Genomic DNA, 23393 nt, shown 5'->3' with positions numbered 1-23393 from the left:
ATGGGATCATGAAGAGTTGCTCATGACTGATCAGCAACAAGACCCAAATATTATTTATTCCTTTATGAAAATCCATTTTATGTTAGGGGAAGAAGAGCTTGACTTGGAGCTGGGAAAGGATGTTTTGAATCCTGTTTCTGACACTTATAACCTATGGCAAATCCCACTAGCTCTCTGATTCTCAATTCTCTAATTTGTAAAATAGTAGTAATTAATTGTAATACTTAATAAACCCTAAAATCACCAGTTGTGAGTCATCTCCTGAGGCTCCTGGTCCAACCTGGTGCATCTGTCCATCTATGGTGATGTGGTCCTGCCCTGTTCCTTCAGGATGGCTGAGCCAAGTGTCGTTCCCAGTATACTTGTCAGGGGTCCAGCACGGTGAGAGGAGAAACTTCAGCATAATGGGGAAAAGAAATGCATTTGATGGGATATGTGGTAGCCATCTTCCTATCTCAAACATCTCTCCTGAGAATTGACTTTCCTGAAATTTGCCATCAGATGTCTTCACTCCCACATGGAAGGGAGAGTATGGCAGGTGGTAAGCTGAAAAAGTCATGGGGAAACCCTACTAGAACAACGGATAGAATTTAGTTTGTCAGAGAACTCCCAGAAAAGATCACAGAATGGTAGTAAGTCAGGGATGTTTCAGTGCTGGAGCTGCTTTCATAATGAACCTTGGAGAAGCGGACAGAAGCCTTAGCTCAGGTCTTCTGGTTGTCATCATCTTCCTTGAGCTGAGCCTACAACATAAAGAACAGGTAAATGAGCAACTTTATATTTTTAAGGAATAGTTAATCTGCTTCGAAGGCATAAGGCGAAATATTTCTAGTGGTTATCGTCATATTTCATTAATAAATAGTGCTAGAAAATGCTGCTATGATGTCAGCAGAAGGATCAAATTATATCTGTAGGAAACTATTAGGAGGACATAGCAAAGTGCAACATGTTATCACCTATGCAAAATAAAGAATACCAGAAGAACTACAATCAGTCATCAAAGATATAAAAGCTGAACTTTTGGTTGTCTTAAAAGACATAATATTAAAATTGATATTGATTTTAAGGACTATACTATGAAGAGGCAGGTTGTAGATTCGCATAGCTATTTTAAATTTGTTGTAGTTTTATATCCTTAATGGGGCACAACCCACAAGTAGAATGCCTCCTGTTCTGATTTTCTAAACTTGAATGCACCAAATGTGCATGTTACATGCATAAGTGAATAACTCCTTTCTCTCCCTCCTAAAATTCAAAACATTGACTATTTTTTAAACTATTTTTAAAAAGATTGATACTTATCAGGTAAACAATAAATTATTTTTATTCCTCAATAAACACAAGAGACTTTACTTGATATTTCCCTATAATTTAAAAAGAATTCTATTGATACTTATTAAGTTCTTGTTTTTTGGCATTGAAAAATTAAACTGATTTAAATGATTTTCTTTTAATTTTTTGCTAATGTTTATCTACAAATGATGTCAAAATGACCTTATTAAGAAGCTCAAGTTGTTTCAGCAAATCAGGCCTCTTGGAGATGGCATTGAATGGCCTGTGTCCAGCTACCTATTTTCTCTTTCAGCACCATCAGAAGGAAAAGTGAGAAAACAACAGAAACATTCATTATATACTGAATTAAATCCCACAACCTATAGCACTACAGTGAAAGCTTACAATATCGGCAGGATTTTATGAAAATAATTAGTATTCTAATTATTTGCCTCACATGAACTTGGCAAGATTCAAATCTTTTATTCAAATAAAAGATTTATAGAAAGATGTAAGGTTGCTTTCAGTGTTTACAGATTATCTGACTCCAAGTCACATTAGTTGCATATTTTAATGTCAACTAGGGCATATTATAGCACAGCTGAGTTTTAACCTTATAGGGTGAATGTTTTACTTAAACACACTTTATGCTGTTTTTCTGTTCATTTGGGTTAATTGTATGACCACGGTGGCTACAGTAAAGACCAGCAGTAAAGACAAGAACTTTTAAAAATGGCTACAAATGCCTTGTTCACAAAAGACTTTATTATTTAATGATGCACCCTGAAAATATACAGAAATCTGCATGGTCTACTTGGCAGGCAGCAAAACTGTCTTCATTTTACAATAAGGAAATGTTAATTATAATAGAGAATACTTTAAAGTCACTTTTTTTTTAAGAAAAGCTTCATTTAGGAAAAAAATATGTTAAGAAGCAATTACCACTTTTAAAAAGCAGCTGTATTGTTCAAGAGGAAAATTTATGTCTGCATTGAAAGTCAACATGATCAAAATAACAAAAACAATAAATAAATGAGACAATTTTTTTTACCATAAAGCAATACACTTTCAAAATAACATACAAATATTTTAAATTTTTATTATTTTGTCTATCTTTAGACTAATTAGATAGTCTATCTAACTTTTAAATGAAGACTTTCAGAATTGGACCCCAATATTTTAAATTAGCAAGTAGAAACTGTAAGTATTATACTATGTCATTGGGGGCTGTATTTTACAAAATATATATAAAATTTATAACAAGTTGATTTAGAAAATTAAACCAATAAGTAAAAAATAGTGCACTGAAGACACTTTACCCATCAAGTGAGCATTCTCCAAATTTTAAATGTGTTGAACAGAAGTTGTAACTATGTCACAGTCATGATGCCAAAAAATAAAACAAAATCAGTTATTGAACGTTCATGGAATTCTATCACAAAAGCTACTGTCTCTCATTTGCCAGTTGTTCCAATAAAATAACATTTTAAAATATCAGTAATATTGATGGTTTAGCTTATCTTTAGTGTGCAGAAAGTTATATACAATTTCCCTTGAGAGAAGAGACCATCTCTGTGGGCAGTTTCAAGAAGAAAAGATGCCTTTCAGCACTGACTTACACCAAGGGAATGTTGCCGTGGCCTAGGAAAACACTTATATAAATAACATTTATGCTGGACTTTTTTAAATAAAAGGACAAAAATAAACAGATCTGGTAAAAATAAAACAAAATGAAAAACACCAAGCAACCACCCAACGTTACTGTTCATGTATAACAGTTTTTTCTTTTTGATGTGAACTGTAACCATTTACATTGATACTGTATTTGTGTGCAGTCTCAGCAATTAAAACAGTTTTACAATGAAAAATTTTCACATAAGACTCAAGCAAATTTACTCCAACATTTCTAAAGGAAATATCAGCCCTGGTGTTAATTTAAATATATCAATTTATGGGGAAAATATTCATTAGTTTATAAACATTAATAAACTGCCATGAAATTAAAAAACCAAACCAAATAAAATCCCTATTAGCTTTGAATTGGTAAACTTGATGGTCCTAATTCCCTTTATCTTTCTGAGGTGCAGTACCCCTACCTCTAAAATGAGTTTACTAATACTCACAATGCCTTTCTTACAGATCTATTGCTAGGAGAGAATGTAGGGTCAGGGTCTTGTGCACTTCCAAGGGCTAGATGGCTCACAATTTAATGGTTATTGCCAAGTGCTTTACTTACATCATGCTTTTTGAACAAATGTCAGCTGTTATGATTCCATTTGCTCTCAAATCTCAGAGCCAGAAAGAAGAACTGTCACGAGGAGATTTCCCCATTTGTTTTATTTATGCTCCTGTCATGGTCCCAGCATCACTTTAATGCCATTCTCAGCAGGTAAAACACATTCTCTCTAACTCATACCACAACTTCATCGCTTCTGCTTGGGCTCTTGGAAACTATCCGAAAACCTCGGACTTTGGTTCCTATTTCCAAGCCTGAATGAGGTAGGCTTTTTGCTTATCTCACTTTTAGGGGATGACTGAAGGGATTGAGCCTGCTCCTTCTCTGTCTGAGCTGAGGACTCCGTAATAAGAACTGGGCCTGAATTGGAGCAGGCAGGACTCAGGCTAGAGACCTTTGGCTTCCTGCCTGTTAAGTGCTTGGAGCTGTCAAAAAGGCCTCAAGGGAGCATAGGATATTTTAAAACAGGTCTAGAAGTTCTCTGACTTAAAGACTTAAACATCCCTCTTTGGGCTATAGAAGGCTAGACGTGAAGCTATTCTTTGGATTTTGGTTCTTGGAGAAAGGAAGGCCGAAGGGCTTGTTACAGTGGAAGGACAGAAGTCTAGGAGCCAGGGGATAAATAGATCACAGATTTCAAGTTGTCCCTTAGAGGTCATTTTATAAATGAGGAAGCTGAGGTCCAGGAAAGTTGTGTGGTTCAGGAGAAAGAAAACTGTTTTTGTAGTTAGAAGAACTACAAGTCCCTCCATCCTCTGATACCCCCTGTGTGGCTAAAGCAAGACATTTAACTTTCTTGTACCTCAGTTTTCTCATCTGTAAAATGAGACTAAATGGCCCTTGGTATTAAGTACCTACTATGTGTCAAGTGCTGTGCTGAATGCTAAAAATACAAATAGAAAAACCAAGCCAGTCCGTGTATTAATAAGCAAATACTTTGTGAAATGGTCCCTTCCACCCATCACCATATGAAATGATGCCGGAATGGAGCTATCACTTAAAAGGGATGATGGCCATGGTTGTAATATCAAGTCCCTTACTTCATAATGATAAATCACTTTAGAATGATTTTTTCCTTTCCTCAAAGGTTGTGTGCTTTGAAACATGCAGAGGGATTTCAAGGCTGGGGAGGGAGGGGGAGCCCAGAATGTTGAAAGTTAACTACAGCTCTCACCAGGATTTATCAGGTAAATGTTATGGATTGTTGTGATTTAATTTATGGGATTAGTTTGACTTTCAATTACCAGGCTTCACATTGAATCACCTTCTATCTCTGGCTTTGTAACTAGCCCTCCTTACACTTGATCTTTCATTTAGAGAGGGATTATCAATAATTAGACACTGTGGCCTTATTGATCAACCAATCAATAGCCACATTAATCATCAGTGGTCTAAAAACAATTCAATCTTTGCATTGAAAAGAGCATGTGCAATCAAATTAGCATCTTTTGCTACCAGCTGGGCAGAGATGAGATTATCCAGTTAAGGGAATTCTGGACCATAGAATCTAGGATATTCCATTTTTGCTAAATTTAGGCAAGGCAATGAATATTCAGATTGTGATTTGGGGGGGGGTTGTGTTTTTTTCTAAATTCTGAAGTTTTATTTCTAAACATATAATTTATCATTTTAAAATAAGCTCCCTCTGCCTCAGTTTCCTTATCTAGAAAATGGGGATAATAATAACACCTACTATAGAATTATTGTGGAGAATGAATTAGAGAACATATAGAGCATTTTTGTAAATCTTGAAATACTATCTAAATGTTTGTCTTCTTCATCATCATCATCATTTTTAAAGAAGGGTTACCAAATGGCCAGACTTGTCTCCTCCATCTCTTCCACATTATCATGTTAATATGGCTCATTCTATACCTAAAGGAACAATAAAAATGTAAAATTTCCCAATGTTTGGGTTAAAAGTAAAGGAACCTTGGAGGTTGGTTTATCCAGGTAGCTAGTGGCCAAGTGGGGAGTACTGAGCTTGGAGTCAGGAAGACCTGAATTCAAACTTAGTCTCGGATACTTACTAGATGGACAAGTCATTTAACCTCTCTGTTTGCCTCAGTTTCCTTAATTGTAATAATAATAGTTATCTTGCGGAATTGTGAGGATCAAATGAGGTAATATTTATAAAATTTATAAAATGCCAACATCTGGAAGTGGGGTCTCTTGCCCGGAGATCTGGAGACAGCCAACCTTGCATTTTATGGAAGGTAGAGCACGACTTTATTTTTTTACCTGGCTTTAGGCCACCTGTTTCTCTTCCTTCTCCACCCCCATCCCTACTCTGCCATCCCATCCTTTGTCACTCCCACTGGGCCTGCTTGCTTTTCTCTCCAAATGTTATGGCGGCTCAACTGTATCCGTGGTGTGACTATTCTCTGTGCAGTTACCTTTGCTGCTACTGTCCTACGTGGAAGGATTACTAGTTAGGACTGGATTAGGATTAAATTAAAGTTTGTATGAAGAAATAAGCCTGCTAACACATAAACCCACTGAATACATGAATCCACAATCATGTTAGCTTTTAATAAGCTAAAACAAGTTAACTTTTAATAAGTTCATTTTTGAAATGCGAGTTTGTGCCCAAGTTCAACAGAATCACCTTCTGAGTTAATGCATTCCATGGAATCACAGAAACTCAGAACATTAGGATGGGGAGGGGCTGCAGTAATCGTACCTCCCATCATTTGGGGGGGGGTTGCGTCCTTCACCATCTTAGCCCTTATGCTCTGGATACTTGATTTAAAAGTACATTGAGAAATGTCTTTTTGTTTATTGTCTTTTTCCTTTCACAAGTGTTTTATTAGTATTAGTATCTTTCGTTTTTACATCACTTTAATTTCCTAGTTTATTTCTCTTCCTCTATACATAGAGCCCCACCTCTTAGAACAAAGGAGAGATTAAAACAAACTAATTCAGAAACACTAGCAAACACATTAAATAAGTTCAATTATATAACCGGTGATCCAGTTCCACAGTCTCTCCAGACCTTCGCAAAGAAGGGAGGCAAACACATGTTTATATTTCTTTTCCATGACAAGCTTGGTCATTATAATGCTAATTATGATGGTGAATATTTGTATAGAATTTAGCAGTTTATAAATGATTTATTTATAATAGATCATTTGATCCTTAATGAGGCAGGCACTATTATTATTATCCTTATTCTCCAGATGAGTAAACTGAGTCTGAAAATGGGTAGATGACAAAGTAAGATTTACATAATTTGTGTCTCCCTGAGGTGGGATTTGAATACAGATTCTCCGGACTCAAAGTTTAGCATTGTATCTATTACATCAACACTCAATCTCAGATTTTTTTTGTTTCCGTTTACATTGTTGTCACTGTGCAGATTATTTCCTAGTTCTCTTTATTTCCCTGTGCTTCCACTCATATATGTCTTCCCAAGGTCCTTTATTCTTCACATTCATCGTTTCATACTGTGTAGTATCATTATGTTACTTTCAGGGACCCAATTTGTTGAGCCATTTTCCAATACATGATCATCTACCAGATCCAAGTGTGTAAACAGATTTTCATATGTTCACTGCTATAGGTCAATCTGAAACTGCTTCATTACTAAAGCTTGAGAGCTAATAAGGACAATCCGTATCCTTCAGACATGCTCCACATTTGTCAATATTCTTCATAAAATATGGTGCCTGTTTTACTATCTTAGAAGGGAAGAAGAAAAAGGAGAAAAGGATAGAATTTAGAACTCAAAACTTTTCTTTTTTCTTTTTAAAAATTTAACCCATTTTATTTTCAAAATATATACATGGATAATTTTCAACATTTGCTTTTTTATATATATAATAACTTTTTATTGACAGAACCCATGCCAGGGTAATTTTTTACAACATTATCCCTTGCACTCACTTCTGTTCCGATTTTCCCCTCCCTCCCTCCACCCCCTCCCCTAGATGTCAAGCAGTCCTATATATGTTAAATACAACATTCACTTCTGCAAAACCTTGCGTTCCAAATTTTTTCATTCCTTTCCCCCCAGATGGCAAGTAATCCAATATATGTTAAATATGTCCAATTCTTCTATACATGTATTACCACAATTATCTTGCTGCAAGAGAAAAATCAGATCAAAAAGAAAAAATGAAAAAGAAAAGAAAATGCAAGCAAACAACAACAAAAAGAGTGAGAATGCTATATTGGGATCCACACTCAGATCCTATGATCCTTCCTCTCGGAGATGGCTTTCTTCATCACAAGATCATTGGAACTAGCCTGAATTATCTCATTGTTGAGATGCACGGTTTGATAGCCCTTTCGGCAGAAGAACTCAAACTTTAAAAAATGTTAAAACAGTTTTAAAATGTAATTGGGATGTACAATCTATATCAGATTGCTTATTGTCTTGGGAAGGAGTAAGGTAAGGGAGGGAGGGGGAAAAGATCTGGAACTCAAAATCTTACCAAAAATGAATGTTGAAAACTGTCTTTACATATAATTGGAAAAATAAAATATTGTTGAGAAACAACAACATGTAATTGGAGAAAATATGGTGTCTATAAAAGAATATTCATTTCTAGCAACTAAACAATTTATTTTGGTATCACTAAAGGAACAAGAAAACTTAGTATTGATTTTTTTAGGATTTGAATAGTATATAAGTTTTTTTGAGGAAAAAAAAGACTGTTTCTTTTTATCTGTGTATCTCGAGAGCTGAGAAGAGTGTCCAGCACATAATTTGAACCTGAATTGAATTGGATAGAATGCAGTCAATTCTGCAGCAATTGAAAATCTGCCTTGAACTGGAATCACAGGGGTCCCTTCACACGTAGCTTGAATAGGTGAAAATCAGAAGGTACAATATTGATAAGCTATATATCACCAATATACTGTCAAGTAAATCGCTTTGCTTTATTTACTTCTTCCTAATTGAAACTTCTTTCTCCCTTTCCAAATTATAGTGTTCAAAAGCAGAATGCTCTGAACAAAGGTGACTAATTAATGATGAGGAGGATCGATTTGGCGGCAGAGCAGTAATGAGCACATATGAGCTAAATAATGTCTCTTTTATAAAAAAGGAAATTATTGGATGCTCTTTGCACACCTGTGTATGTATGCTTACCATGGGGCACATGCTAGTGATGCTTTGAAAACCGATCCATTGACTCCCTCTGTCCATGGGTGTTTAAGTCACGGTGGGCGACGAGTGGAGGAGTCATCAGTGTTTGTCTTAGCCATCAGCCCGGCGAAGGTTACAAACAGCACAGTGCCGCGGACAGCGACTTTGACATGAAGAGCTCGTCCATCTCATCTTCCAGAGCCCCCTGAGGAAGAGATCCAAGAATGGCTCTCCTTTGAAGCCAGTGGTGCTCCGTACAGACTCTTTGGATCAACTTGGCAGGACTCTCAGTGTGATCAAGAAAGAGACCCAGGAGGAGAGATGATGATAAATGGGACAAGACCTCACTGCCTTAGAATTCTCCTGCTTCTCTCTATTAGGTAGCTGGCTGAAAAAAAATCCAAAAATACAGAGGGAAAGAGAGATGGGGGGGAAAGTGAATTATTATCAGATCTCCTCCCAAGGCCTCGACTTCCAAGCTCCAGACTGTGGACCTCCAGGGAGAGAGTGATGAGTTCACAATACTGCTTGGTGCGTGTGGCTGTTGGCTGGTGTCCCATAGCTGCTTCTGAACCCAAAGCATGTTTCTAGTTTGTTATGCTCGGAGGAAGGTCACAACATGGCAGCGCCTCAGGTTTTATAAGCACAAACGTCCCCCAAAATGTGACTTTGGGTTTTAAGATTGCAACGGTTAATTTTGTTCGGAACTTCTTGCTCATCTCCCCGCACACACAAGATACTAAGTAGATTGTTTGTTGGTTTATTGATAATATCAATAGTATCGATATACTAGGAGTAGGACACTTTGGACAGAAGAGTTGTAGCCTTGAGGGATGATTTGTTTCTGCCTCTGGTATAAAAGCCTGAGACTCTGAGCCTTTAAGGTAAGTCCAGGGGTCCTCAAACTACGGCTGTGGGCCAGATGCAGCAGCTGAGGACCTTTATCCCCCTCACCCAGGGCTATGATAAGCAGGAGAGCTCAGATAGATGCAAGGCAAAAAAGACAACGAAAAGGGCAATTAAAAATCATGATTATTTATTAATGGTTTATAAAGAGATGCTTTGTCTTTTGCCTTGATTGAATAACTGCATATTTTAGAAGGACATGTAGAATAAATCAATGGTTTCAGCTATGTTCTTAGACCAAAAGACCATAGGATTTTGAGCTGAAAGAAACATTATTGGTATTGTCTAGTCCCCTTATTCTGAAAATAAAGAAAATGAGTTTAAGGGGACCAATGACTGACTCAAAAGGGCACAATGTCATAGGAAGGCCCCTCAGTAGAGCACCAAGGCCTGTAACAGATGCTTCATCTCCACAGGAGATGGTTCTCGTAGATACAGGGGAAGGCAACATCCCTGGGCAGTAAAGGAAAGCTTTCCTTAGCCTTTTTCAGTTTTATTCGGTCCACATTTTATTGTGACTCTCCAATTGTCAGTCAATCTGGTAGCTGTCAAGTCTGCATACTCACTATACAACATTTAATAATTCTATATTTCTTTTACATGAATACTTTATCCTACATAAAAATAGGTGATTTTTATACTTAGTAGTTGCAAAGTATAAATGCACATAGTTTTACAGCTGTTTTATTACCAGCTGCTGCCTATATAACTGTAGAGAGTTAAATTGAAGGGATGAGAGAGTGACCCATTCTTCTTTCTTTTTTTCAGATTTTATCAGAGGCAGAAATGATATATCACAGATAAGAATAGTATTAGCTGTCTCTTCCTATTTGTCCATTACAAAAACTGGGCCGTTTCTTTAAATGAGAACTAACAGCAATATTCTGTCAGTTCCTCATAGTCAGAGTCCTTTCCTAGGCTGAGATCTTAGGGAATTGAGATTTTGGGCGTCCTTCCCTTTCCCAATCAGGGAGAGAGAGATCCTGCCTGGATCCCAGTCAGAAGCCTGGGGATTCGCTTCCCTTGTTTTGCCTACGTGCCATATCAGCTTGTTTTAATGGTTGCCAGAGAGGCACTGCCCTTAGGAATCGTGGGAATGAGCATTGTTTAGGGGAGCGACTCAAGAAATGAAAAAAATGGGCAGAGATACACTTAGGTGAAGGAAGTTAGTTCCCTAACACTTCTAATTGCTAGGAGCTAAAGAACTCTCTTAGTACAATGATAAATATGAAGCAGCTTGTCTGAGTGGATGGAAATTCAGTTTTGAATTAAGAAAACCTGAGTTTGAATCTTGCTTTGACACATACTGGCTGTATTACCCTAGGCTTTCTTTCAATGACCCAGGCAACTCTTTAGGTATCTAAATTGCAGAGCAGGTGCCAGTTTGTATGGGTAAATGAAATCTCAGACATAATCTAAAGCAGTGATTCTCAAAGAGGAGGTTGGGAACTCTTGAGAGAGAGACCTTTCTGACTCATGAGTCCAAAACTTTTTATGACTCTAATATCAAATGTGATAAATCTCAATTGATTTAATCTACATGAACAAAAGCTCTTGGGGAAGGGCTCTTCAATAATTTTTAAGGGTGTAAAATTTTGAGAACAGTTTACCTAAAGGATAATCATTTATTTTTATGTGGAATTCTTTTTTTTTTTCATTTTTAAAGTATTATTTTATTTTCTCAAATGCATGCAAAGGTAGTTTTCAACATTCATCTTTGGAAGCCCTGTGTTCCAAATTTTTCTCCCTCTCTTCTCTCCTCTTCCCTCCCCAAGAAAGCAAACAAGCTGAAATAGGTTAAATGTGTGCAATTCTTCTAAATATATTCCTACATTTGTTATGTTATGCAAGAAAAATCAGATCAAAAGGGAAAAAACCATGAGAAAGAAAAAAGCAAACAAACAACAGAAAAAATAAGGTGAAAATACTATCCTTTGAAAAGGACACCTTTCACAGAGCAAGATGTATATACCATATTTTCTGAGAGGATACATGGAACTGCTCTGATTGATCCCCAGTAACTGGGACCACCTTCTGATAATTGGTTGGAGACCAGCAAGAGAGATTCTTCTCATGAACCCATATTTTGTAATAAAAATTAATAAATACAGAGTATATACAAGTAATTCTCTTTTGGAGGGCTGAACTCTGTCAGCTTCAGGAATCAAGAAAAGCTTCCTGTATGGATGGTTCTTTGAAAGATGGTAGGAATTCTGGGAAATGGAGGGGAGGAGAAAATACATTTTAGATATGGTTGATACCACAAAGACATATAAATGGGTAATGAGTTGTCATGTACGAGAAGGAACAATGACAATAGTTGGGATGGAAAGTAGAGCATATGATCACTTTGGATAAATGAGGAATCAATATGGAAAGCCACATGGGAGTCAGATTGTAAAGGAACTTAAATATCAGGCAGAGAAATTTGTATTTTATTCTAGGGGCTCTGCAAATCCACGGAAAATTCTTGAACATGGGTGACAAGGGCAAGGCTCTTGCATTAGGAGGATTTGGTGGTTATGTGGGATTGGAGGTAAAAGAGACTGGAGGTGAAGAGAGACAGGGCTTGTCCCATCACAAACACAGATGAAAACAATTGCTTTAATGTATGTTTGGAGACCAAGATTTCTGTGTCATTTTTTAAGTGTTTATGATTCTCTCATGATATGCAAGAGAAAAAGTCCAGATTCAGTTCTCAGGTTTTTAATTCTGTGGGTTCACAATCATGGCAATTACATTTAATTTATCAGAAAATCAAACATTAAGTTATAATGCTTCTAAGAATTCTAGCAGAAGTGAATAAAAAAAAAAAAAAGAATAAGGGGGAATAAGCAAGGACTATTATCAGTGTAAGTCTTCCTCTTTTTTTTTCTGTCTTGGGGAACATCACCCGGCTTCCTTTGAGGCTCATCTTCATTTCTCCATTCCCCTTGACTTTGCCATTCATTCATTTTTTTCATTCAATTTGTTCAATATATATGTATATGTATATGTATACATTTACATATATATGAGACATTTCAGAACATATTACTGCCACAAAAGGCAGTCTATACTTCTAAATAAAGTCCTAAATTAATAGACAAATTTAAGCTTTAAAAATATCCTTTTAAAAAGACAACTTTAGAAAAATCTGACTTCAAGAAGATTTCTTCAAGCTCCATAGAATCCTTTTGAGGAAAAAAATCCATCCTCCTAAAAAAAACAACCCCAAAATTAAAAAATAAATCCCACCACACAGAAAGCTTCATTTAAATGAATGAAACATGAATAACGTCTATGATGTTATTATTGCTTCCTAGTAGACTGTAAGCTACTTGAGGGCTTTTATCTTTGCAAACTCAATATTTAACAAAGTGCCTGACACATAACAATTATATAATAAATATTTCTTGAATGATTGATTAAAAGAGTGACAAATCCTCCTTTCTCTCTCTGCATTTAAATCCCCCTTGTTGATTTCCTGTAGCTTTTTGCATCTATGGATTCATCATAAGCCACACTTAGCACATGTGCCGTGTGCCATTTAATCTCTCCCATTCCCCTTCCTTGGGTGTTGATGGAGCCATTGAAGCATCATCGTCCTGGACGGCAATTTATAAAAATGGGGAAAGAATTCCAGTGGTAACACTGACTGTGGCGTCTCTTCATGCAGCAGTGATCAAAATGTGGAAAAATCACTTTGAAGTAGACTTTTCCTCTTTAAAGGCAAAGTCATATTACAGGGAAGCTGGAAAACAGCAGCACATTCTGGGTTTCCTCAATCTAACGACCTTTAGCAAAATGTCTTTGCAAATGAAAAAAAAAAAATAACAGCACTCTCAACTTCATGATTTGTAGCCACAGCACACTTCCCACCCAGAGTTCTATGGGAGAGCAATTAGCTTAATTAAAAGGGTTATGGACTCGAAAGACACCTGGAATTTTTTTTTCAAGCATGAGATGTAAAATGAGGTGAACTTTGATGAAAGCTCAGAATATTGGCTGCTGATCGGGCAGTCCGGATGGTTTGAAGTCACTCATCTGATATGTATTTGCTAAGCACCGATGGGCCAGGCTGGGTTCCAGATATACAAGGACAAAACCAAGAGATCCTTGCCCTAAGGGAGCTTATTTTTTACTGGGGAGTCAATCAGCCAATAAGTAATTATTTAGCAGTCTTTTTGAGTCTTCCTGATTCCAAGCCCAGCACCTCTTAGCTACTCTATTAACAATTAAGGGAAGCAGAACAACCTCTTGAAGGAGATGGCTCTTCACTTAATCCTTAAAAAGGACTGGGGTTTCCAGGAAGCAGATGTGGTAGAGGAAGAGCACTTGTAGAGTACAGGGGAGCCTGCTGCTCTCATCCAGTGACAGTGGAATGATGAATGTTGTTTTCTACTTTTTTTCAACTGAGGCAATTGGAGTTAAGTGACTTCCCCAGGGTCACCCAGCCAGGAAGTGTTAAGTGTCTAAGGCTAGATTTGAACTCAGGTCCTCCTGACTTCAGGGCTGGTACTCTATTCACTACACCATTGAGCTGCTTCTTATTCTTTACTTCTTAAAATTTCCAGTTTCCATTTTGGCATCTAAAAATAGCCCAATCTAATGGCTTTTTCCCAACTCTCATTTTTCTTCATCTCCCCACAGCTCCCATATGGTCGAGTGCCCTCTCCTCCTTTCTGTGGTCTCCTCTCCAGATTTTTGTGACATTCCTTCCTCATGGTTCTTCTCCCATCAGCCTCGTGGTTTCTGAGTCTCCTTTGCTAGAACTTCAACCAGACTGAAGTTCCAGGTGTTGATGCAGGACTCAAGTCTCTCCCCACTCTGGCCCATCAACCACTCAGCTACCGATGTTTTTTGGGAAAGCATTTGTCTGACCATGTCAATCTCAACTCGGCAAACTTTAGTAGTTCCATGTTGTCTCCTGGGCCAAATATCCGATCCCAGGTTGATATTTAAAACTCTTTAAAAGACCTTTTCCAATAGCTACTTTTTATTTCTTGATCCAGTTTCCAGATGCCAGTCTTTCTATTGGCCGTGTCTCACCATTGGGATGTTTTTCCTCATCAACTCCTCTTGATTCACTGCCTTCCCTGAAGACTCAGCTCAGATCCCACCTTCTGCAATAAGCCTCTTCTTGCCCCCTCCCCTGCTATAATAGTGTCTTCCCTCTGAGATGACCTTCCATTTATTCTTTATTTATATATAGTTACTGGCAGGGCATCATAAAGTACTCCACAAATTTTAAAGTATTATGTAAATGTTTGATCTGATTATGTTTAATTATTATCGTCATCACCATCATCATCACGATCACCATCACTATCATCTTCATCATCAGAATCACCATCATCATCATTACTTTTCTCATTATTTTCCCCATTAGAATGTGAATTTTTTGAGGATGAAAATGGGGTTTGTCTTTCTTTGTACCCCAAACTTAGCTCAGTCATTGGTACATAGTTGATATTTGTTAGTACCCCAAACTTAGGTCAGTAACTGGTACTTGGTTGGTACTTGTTGTTTGTTCCCCAAACTTAGCCCAGCTCCTTTGCATATATGGGAGGTCCAGGAAGGTAGAAGATTGTTTGGATTTTCAGATATTTTTAATATTAGTAATCTATTTTGATGATTTATTCTTTTTGGTTTTTTCTTTAAAAATATTCGTTGTTATTTTGGATGGTTCCCTGTGAGGGCAAGGAGAAGGATTCTGGAAAAATGTAGATGATATAAAACAGAAAATATCAATAACATTTGATTTTTAAAAAAATAAATGCTTGTTGACTAATGAACACCTAACTCGTTAACGTCTTCAGCAACTTCTTTGAACATTTCAAATTGTGCAAACTATCCTGAAATTTGGGAACTGGTCCTGCCTTTCCCAGGAACTTTGTGTTAAGAGATTAACTGTTTTGATGTATCATCCTTACAGAAAATCCCTTTTCTGCTACAAAGAAAGTGTGATGACAGATTATAATTACTTACATGGCAATTATTTTCTCTCCCACCCTCATTAGCTGCTTTTGTGTGTGTGTGTGTGTGTGTGTGTGTGTGTGTGTGTGTGTGTGTGTGTACAGCAGGGTAGCTCGAAGCCTCCTTGACAACTGAAGTTGATACTGCCTTTTGGCTAACTGATGGGAACTGTTGATGAAAGGGAGAATTCCACCTTCTGGAAAATAGCACATAACCTCTCTTTGATTGTTTATTTTACAGCTGCTTAAAAAAAGAAGAAGAAAATCTATCTCTTTGTCTGGTAGCACCACTGTCCTTGACAGATCACAGCTGTGTAGCCCCAGCTTGGCGGAAAATCACAAAACAAAAATAAAAACCAGGCTCTTAAATTTCAAGCATTTAAAATGCCTCCTGTCCAAGAGAGGCTATTTTTTTTTAAAGTAGGATTACTTTTCAAATCCATTGTCCAGTTGACAGATGTAATTCCCAGGCAAGAGGGCTTCTGTCATGAAGCCTTCATCCTCATTCTTTTCACCTGGACTCGGTCACATCACATGCTTGGCCTGGAAGGGAAAATGCTATCCCAAGCTGGAAAATCACCATGGACCAAATGTTCCTTCAAGAAGAGCTCCTTCTAAAGAGGATTAGAGAATGCTTTTACATTTGTATTTTGTTTAAAAGTTTCCAGTGTCATCTGAATCTTTCCTGGTTAAAAATCTGGGACTTTTTTTTATAATCGGAGTCATAGCTGATAGTTGGGCGTTGTCTTGGAACTTCTAAAACTGGAAACAACATCATTCCATCACAGAAAAAGGTAGTTTACAAATTTCCTTTTCCTGTGTAAAGAACCACAAATCTGTACCGGACCAAGAATCCATAGAGATTACCGAGGAGCAAAACCTATCTATTAACTATAGTTCTCAGAGATCTAATTACCATTGTGTCTGAAATAATAGCTAAGTTTTTTATTCATTGACTTTTTAGTAAGGACATTTTAGTCTTTGACTTGACAGAATTGTTCAAATGTAAGAATGTATATTTTCTGTCTCTGTGTCTATCTGTTTCTATGGCTCGGACAACTATCCAAGAGGTTCAAAGGGAGGGTCATCCTTCTGGATAAAGGGGCTTTCCTTTGTCAAAGAAAACCCAGTCCATTAAAAAAAAATACCCATCCCCACCCCCACCTACACACCCACCCATCTCATGGATGGATTCTTGAGTTAATTGAGAATAAATCCACTCTATGTGTGCATGTGTGTACATATGTGTGGGTGTGTATAAATGTAATGCTTATCTATATATAAATATTTGTATTTATGGAAACATAAATAAATATCCATCTACAAATATAAAAATTATATATATGTATCTACACATGCATATTCACATATGTACATGTATGTACATACATAAAACATATGATAGAATTATTCTCAATGAAATAAAGGAGAATCCATTCACTTTCTCCTTTTAATGTGAAAGTAAGGCGCACCTATGATTTTTGCATGTCTACAAATCATTTGTTTTCATATCTCATTAAAGCTTTAAATTATCTCCTAAATAGGACCTGAGTTACATTGAAACCCTCAATATGTTCCTGAATCTGGTATGGGGGAATCTCAGTAGGCTTGTCTGCCCCAAAGAAGCACTAATAGTTACACTTATCAATTAGATTAGACTATTAGGAAAAGAGTTAACTCTATCTAATCAACTGGGCCAATCTGTTATAAAAACTGAACTGGGTAATTCATTTAGTCAATTGCATTAATTAAACACTTGGACCTTAGCTGAAATCACTGGGGGGACGCTGGCTGCTTAGTTGGGCTAAAGCCATAAAATTTGCCGGGAGGATAGTGACAACTACGGTTTTCTGCTGTCAGTTTTTACGGATCTCTTGCCCAGGGTAAGAGGAAATGTTTCAGCTGCACCTGTAAATCATTTTACTATGAGCCTGGAAGTGATCAGAGTTAACTGCTAAATAGAGATTAGGATGAGACTTAATCAGTTTGAGTTAATCTTAGCCCGATTTAATTAGGAGCCAGCCAGTCCCAATTTGGCTTCAAATCGGCAAGGTTTTTACTTTGTCATTAGCGCCTGAATGATTGAAGAATGGGAAAATACTGTTGCTACTCAAGACAATCCATTGCAACAGTATTTAATGCCAGAGCCTTCCCGGAGGACTTTATTGCCTGGAAAGCCAAGAGAAAAGAAGTCTATGGTCACCCAAAGGCTCCTTCTGGTTGGTTCCTCAGAACGGATGTATGTATACGTATAATATCGACATATTAAAAAGTATACTTTAATAATTGCATATATTAGTAGCATCTATGATAGGTAATATATAGTAATAGTATATAATTATGGCACTTTTGTACAGTTCTTCATGATAACGACTTCCGTTTTTACAGTGTTTTGAAATTTGCAAAGCACTTTATAAATATTATTGTATTTTAGCTTCACATCTCTGGGAGGTCAGTGTCTGTTGGAGGAAACTGAGGTAGAGATGTTGAAGTGACTTGCTCATGACCACCCCACTAGTAAATGAGTCTGCATTTGAACTCGGGTCTTCCTGCCTTAATACAATTTAAGACATTTTTTAAAATTCCTTGCTATTTGAAATCATGTTAGCAGATAGGCTTAGAAAGACATAGGTCTTGGGAGCAGCGGCAGCGAGGTGATGCAGTGAATAGAGAGCACCAGCCTTGAAGTCAGAAGGACCTGTGTTCAAATTTGATCTCAGACATTTAACACTTTCCGGCGGGGTGACTTTGGGCAAGTCACTTAACCCTAATTGCCTCAGCAAAACAAACAAATAAAAACAACAACAACAAAACCCAAAAAAACAAGAAAGACATAGGTCTCCCTTGTCACCATAGTACTTTAATTTCTGTATGATTTCCGAATAAAAAAAATGCAGGTTAAAAAGATCATCCTCGGATTCAAAGCTGGAAAGAGACTTGGAGAACATTTATTTCATCCAGCCCCAGCTAGTCACTTGTCCAAAGTCACATAGTTATAAGTAGCAGAGGTAGAATTTGAATCCAGATCCCCTCACTACAAAATGGCTCCTTCTGCTACATATATTGAATTCTACCTGCGTTAAATTTGACACATTTGTTTAATCTGTCTGATTGGATAGCTGTAGTTGTAGTTAAATATTCAACTGACTTCTAAGTGAGGAGGTGTTTGTTTGGGGAGTCTGAGGTAAGGGGATTTTCCCACTGGAGGGGAATAATAACAACTTGCAGCTTTCCCGAAAGTGCATTGAGCAGTGGGATATTATCCCCATTTTACAGATGAAGAAATTGAGTCTCAGAGGACTAGGAGGCTGAAGCTGCAAAGACAAAGATGCAGTTCATTCCCTGGAGCATCTTCCTTTCTGCTGAATGTCTAAGGCTCCCTCCAAACCCCAAGTCAGAGATCCCACGATTCTTTGTGCAGGACATGCCTTTATAATGGACATCCTCAGTTTGCTCCTTCTCAGTATTAAGCGCTTTGGAAGGAGCAAGAGAGACGTTTCCTGCTTTCCCTACATTCAATCTGTTTGTTCAATTAAAGGAATGGAACAAAAACCCTGTCATGGAAGTTTATGCCTAATGCATTAGAGAAATAGTTAATTCTTATGTAAAAATTACCCCTGTCAAGATCAATGAGTCTGGGTCATTTGGTGCATAAATTCTGTTTACATAATTTAATACCATCAGCAGTAGCCTATACATTCCCCCCCCCCCAGCCAATTCTCTTGCATTTCTCCCCAAGGCTAATTGTTTTGGATGCCTTCTCTTCTCCCAGCCTTCATAGAGCTGATACCCAGAAAAAATCCACTCTGTTTGCTTTGATAATAACATTTAAACCTTTCCTGGATTGGTGGCTGAGAAATAGCTGCCTTTCCCCATCTTTTGTCAGATTGTTCCTTCCCGGAGAGCCTGGGTAATAGTACTGTCGCCTCCCATCTATTTCTGCTGCACCAACTGAAACCCAGATTCCAAGGGGGAGAATTTGAGAACTTCATTAAAAACATAACGAGCTTCCTGAAATCAGTGTTTGTGGGAATGGGAATTGTCTCTATTTTTAGCAGCCTACCCTGCCTAAGAAAAGGGGGCAGCGACTGAGGGCAAGTGGTGGGGGCCGAGGCAAACTATTAAAATGGATTTTATAGTGATCAACTTATGTCACCGTAAATGTGACAGTTGCAAAATTTGATCAGCTCTCACTGATCAGTCTCGGGGTTTGTTGTGTTGCTTATGATGTACATCCTTATTTCTGTCTTTCCTCTCTTCTCTCTAGATCCTTTTTCCCACCCCAAGCTTTCTTTCCACTTTTTAAAAAAATCCTTTATTTCCACAAATAATGATGTATTTTAGAGTGCCCTGGACTAAAATGAAGAACTGCAGGTTTCAAGCCTGGCCAAGCCATTAACTAGTTACTTGATATTAGGTGAATGACTTAGATTATAAGAATCTGGGGGAAAAAATCTAACTCTTACACTTACTGCCTACTTCACTTCTTGACCCTCTGTAAAATGAGTGTGTATATGAGAGTGTGTGTTAGTATACTTTATATTATAGTCAGGGTTGTATTTTGATAGATATTTAACAAAGAGTTCTCCAAATCTCTCTCTCTCTCTCTCTCTCTCTCTCTCTCTCCTCTCTCTCTCTCTCTCTCTCTCTCTCTCTCTCTCTCTCTCACACACACACACACACACACACACACACACACACACACACACACGTATATATTCTTTGATTTATTTAGGTAATGGTTGATTGACTGATTCCAAGTCAGTTCATCTATCCAAGTTATATGACTTTCGAGTTTGATCTTTATAAGGAGCCTGAGAAAACCAGAGCAAACATTTTCGACAGAAGACAGCAGGATACAGGATTTCCATTCCTTGTCTAGAAGTCTACAACAGTGAGAGGATGTTTTCAGGAGACGGTGTTTCTCCAGGGAATTTTCTGTAATAGAGGCATTCCTCTACCAACAAGGGAGCAGCTAGTGGAAGGATTCCTTGGAGCTCTCCAGTGGCTGGAGTTGAAGGAACAGAGAGAGATGTGATAGGGATGAGAACCAGCTAGACCTTGCCCTTCATTGATACTTGGAGTCAGGTGGACAGTGTAGCTTCGGAAGAGTGAGGATTGATTTTTTTTCCTTAGAGATTTTGAGTGTTTTCCACTTGTGGTAATGATGAAGGGTAGCGAAGAGAGGATGACATAGGACAAAGTCTGGAGGACTACAAAGATCCCTGGGGAATGTGACTCACAGATGGAACACTGGATTTGGAGCTCTGGAGATCTTGGATCAAATACTGCCTCTGATGTTTTCCAGTTGTGCAGCTATGGACAAATCTCTCCATCTCTGAGTCTCAGTTTCTCTCATCTTACAAAAATGGTTGTAATTATACCTGTAGGATGTGGAAATATAAGTGATTGTAAGGTTTAAAAAAGACAAGATATGGAATAACTATGATTTATAAATTCAATCGAATAAGCATTTATTCAATGTGCAGTTGCTGGGAATAGAAAGATAAAGATGAGTTGACCAGTTCCAATGGTCTTGTGATGAAGAGAGCCATCTACACCCAGAGAAAGGACTGTGGGAACTGAGGGTGGACCACAACATAGCATTTTCATTCTTTTTGTTGTTGTTTGCTTGCATTTTTTTTCTCATTTTTTCTGGTTTGATTTGATTTTTCTTGTTCAGCAAGATAATTATATAAATATATATGCATATAGTGGATTTAACATATATTTCTACCATGTTTAATATATATTGGATTACTTGCCATCTAGGGAGCGGGTGGGAGAAGGAGGGAAAATTGGAAAACAAGGTTTTGCAAGGGTCAATGTTAAAGAATTATCCACACATATGTTCTGAAAAATAAAAAGCTTTAATAAAGGAAACAAATGAGTTGATGTTCTATAGGGGGAGACAACAGAAGAGCTAGCCAGTGTTCACAAGTAATCTGAAGTTTTGCTGCGTACTTTACATGTTGTTGATCCTCACAGTCACCTTGCGGAATGGATGCTATGATTGCTCCCATTTTACTGAGGAGGAAACAGAGGCTGTGAGAAATTAAGTGACTTGTCCCGCATCTGAAGCCTCCAGGATTTGGATTCCAATGTTCAGAGCCTCAAGGCCATCAGTCTTCATTGTGCCATCTAGCTGATGGCACGTACACACCCGGACATTTCTGGTGAGCGGATGACGCGAATGTTAGTCTAATGTTAAACAACAAACCCAGACCCCCTAAATAACCCCCCCTGCACATCCGTGGCTTCCATGCTTCCATCTGAGGATGGAGAGAAGGGATTGAAGCAAGTCAATAACTGTGGCAACTAGTCAAGGAGAAAGCAGTCCATGCGTTCTCGGATCATATGAATTATTGGTCAGCGAGAAGAAATGTTTACTGTTTTAGAAGGACGGAGATAAGCAGGAAAGGAAATGTGACAGAGGGCCCCGCTCGTCCCCGGGGCATCTCCATTCTTTGCTCTCTCCCCCCTTGGTGGCAGAGGGAAGAACAAGGGCATCCCCACGCCCGGCACTTCCCAGCCTCCGTATCTCACATTTGTTTCTCATTTTCACAGTTACACCGCGCGCTTTCATTCCACTATTGTCTCAAAAATTGCCGAGGCCACAACAGTTGTAATCTATCTTTTGTCCCGTGTAATTTGGAGCAGGGGGCCACGGAGGAACATCTGTATGGAAGGGCCCGTCGCTCGCCCACTTTGGAGGGCGAGGCTGGTACCGGCAGGAAGGTCAGTTTTCTCATAAACTTCGTTATCGCTGTTGGTTTTATTCATTATACTTGACATATTAAGCTTCTGTATCTCGCCATAAAGGACACAATATCCCAGCATATTGGCTTGCTCATTTGCTTTTCACAGCCAGCATTGTGTCCAAAAAGCCGTCCCCAGGGACCGACACGTGTATATAGACGGCAGGAAAATGAGGCCCAACAGCAGGTGGCCTTTCGCTGCCTAATGAACATGGCAATCTGTTACTATCACCGGCGCGCCTTTCACCAGACAATTAGGCAACTAAGCATGTAATTATTCAGGCCAACAAGAAGAGGCTCTCCTCTAATTTCATCTTTTCATTGCTGTTTACTCACCCACACTCCCCTCGTTAATGAGAGATTTTCCAGTCTCTGCTAATTGGTTTCAATAACATTCATTTCAGTTGAAAGGGGACGATTCCATTAATTGAGAATCGAAAGCATCTTTTCATTTCAAGTGTGTCCTGCTATGGAAATCCGAATCCTCTCAACAGGTTCGAGCTAATGAAATTAAGTTACACAGCCATTAGCGGTGTAATAGAAATAAAGTAATTTATTTTCATTGAAGCATGTGCTATAGGTCCTGAGCAATTAATACAGTTTGAAGTAGAAACTAATTTGGGAGGAGACGTGTGTGTGTGTGTGTGTGTGTGTGTGTGTGTGTGTGTGTGTTGTGTAATTTCAGATAAATAAGTGAGGCTATTTTTATTAGATCTAATTGTTAAATTCTGGGTTTGGTTGGTCTGAGTCCTTAGAGAAATTCTTCAGAAATACGCAAAGCCAAATCATCTCCGGGTTAGTGGGAGGTTAAAAAGAAGCAATAGGAGCAAAAGTCATGATTTCAGCTTCTCTAACTGATGGGAACGGATTTCTGGGAAGTTCACTTGAGCCATGTCGAGTTGTGTGTATTAGGTCTTTAAATGTCTTCCCTCCAAAGAACCAGGTATTCCTTACCCACCTTCCACCGTGGAATTTCCATGTGTGTAGTTGTAAATACGCTCTCCCTATATGTGGGCACTTAACATTGGAAGGTACCTGGGATCTGTCAGACAGAGAGCAGGCCGCAGGCAGGGGGAAGCATAAATCACAATTTGAACATGAGAGTCTGGCCAAAAGAGAGAGAAAGATGCAGAAAGAGAGACAGAGACAGAGTCACACGCAGAGAGACAAGA

The 23393-nt window shown here is 38.1% G+C and overlaps 1 long non-coding RNA gene across 1 annotated transcript; it reads left to right on the top strand.

The window, feature by feature from the left end:
• The first annotated feature begins 17646 nt into the window (after positions 1 to 17646).
• LOC127557720 (uncharacterized) lies at positions 17647 to 22214 on the top strand. The gene is made up of 3 exons (XR_007952598.1): positions 17647 to 17702; positions 21452 to 21639; positions 22031 to 22214. It is a non-coding gene; the product is annotated as an uncharacterized LOC127557720 (long non-coding RNA).
• Positions 22215 to 23393: the final 1179 nt, after the last annotated feature.

The sequence above is a fragment of the Antechinus flavipes genome, chromosome 3, assembly GCF_016432865.1.
Source record: "Antechinus flavipes isolate AdamAnt ecotype Samford, QLD, Australia chromosome 3, AdamAnt_v2, whole genome shotgun sequence".
Taxonomy (NCBI): domain Eukaryota; kingdom Metazoa; phylum Chordata; class Mammalia; order Dasyuromorphia; family Dasyuridae; genus Antechinus; species Antechinus flavipes.
The sequence above is the reverse complement of the archived record's forward strand: the minus strand, read 5'-3'. Positions and strand labels throughout refer to the sequence as shown.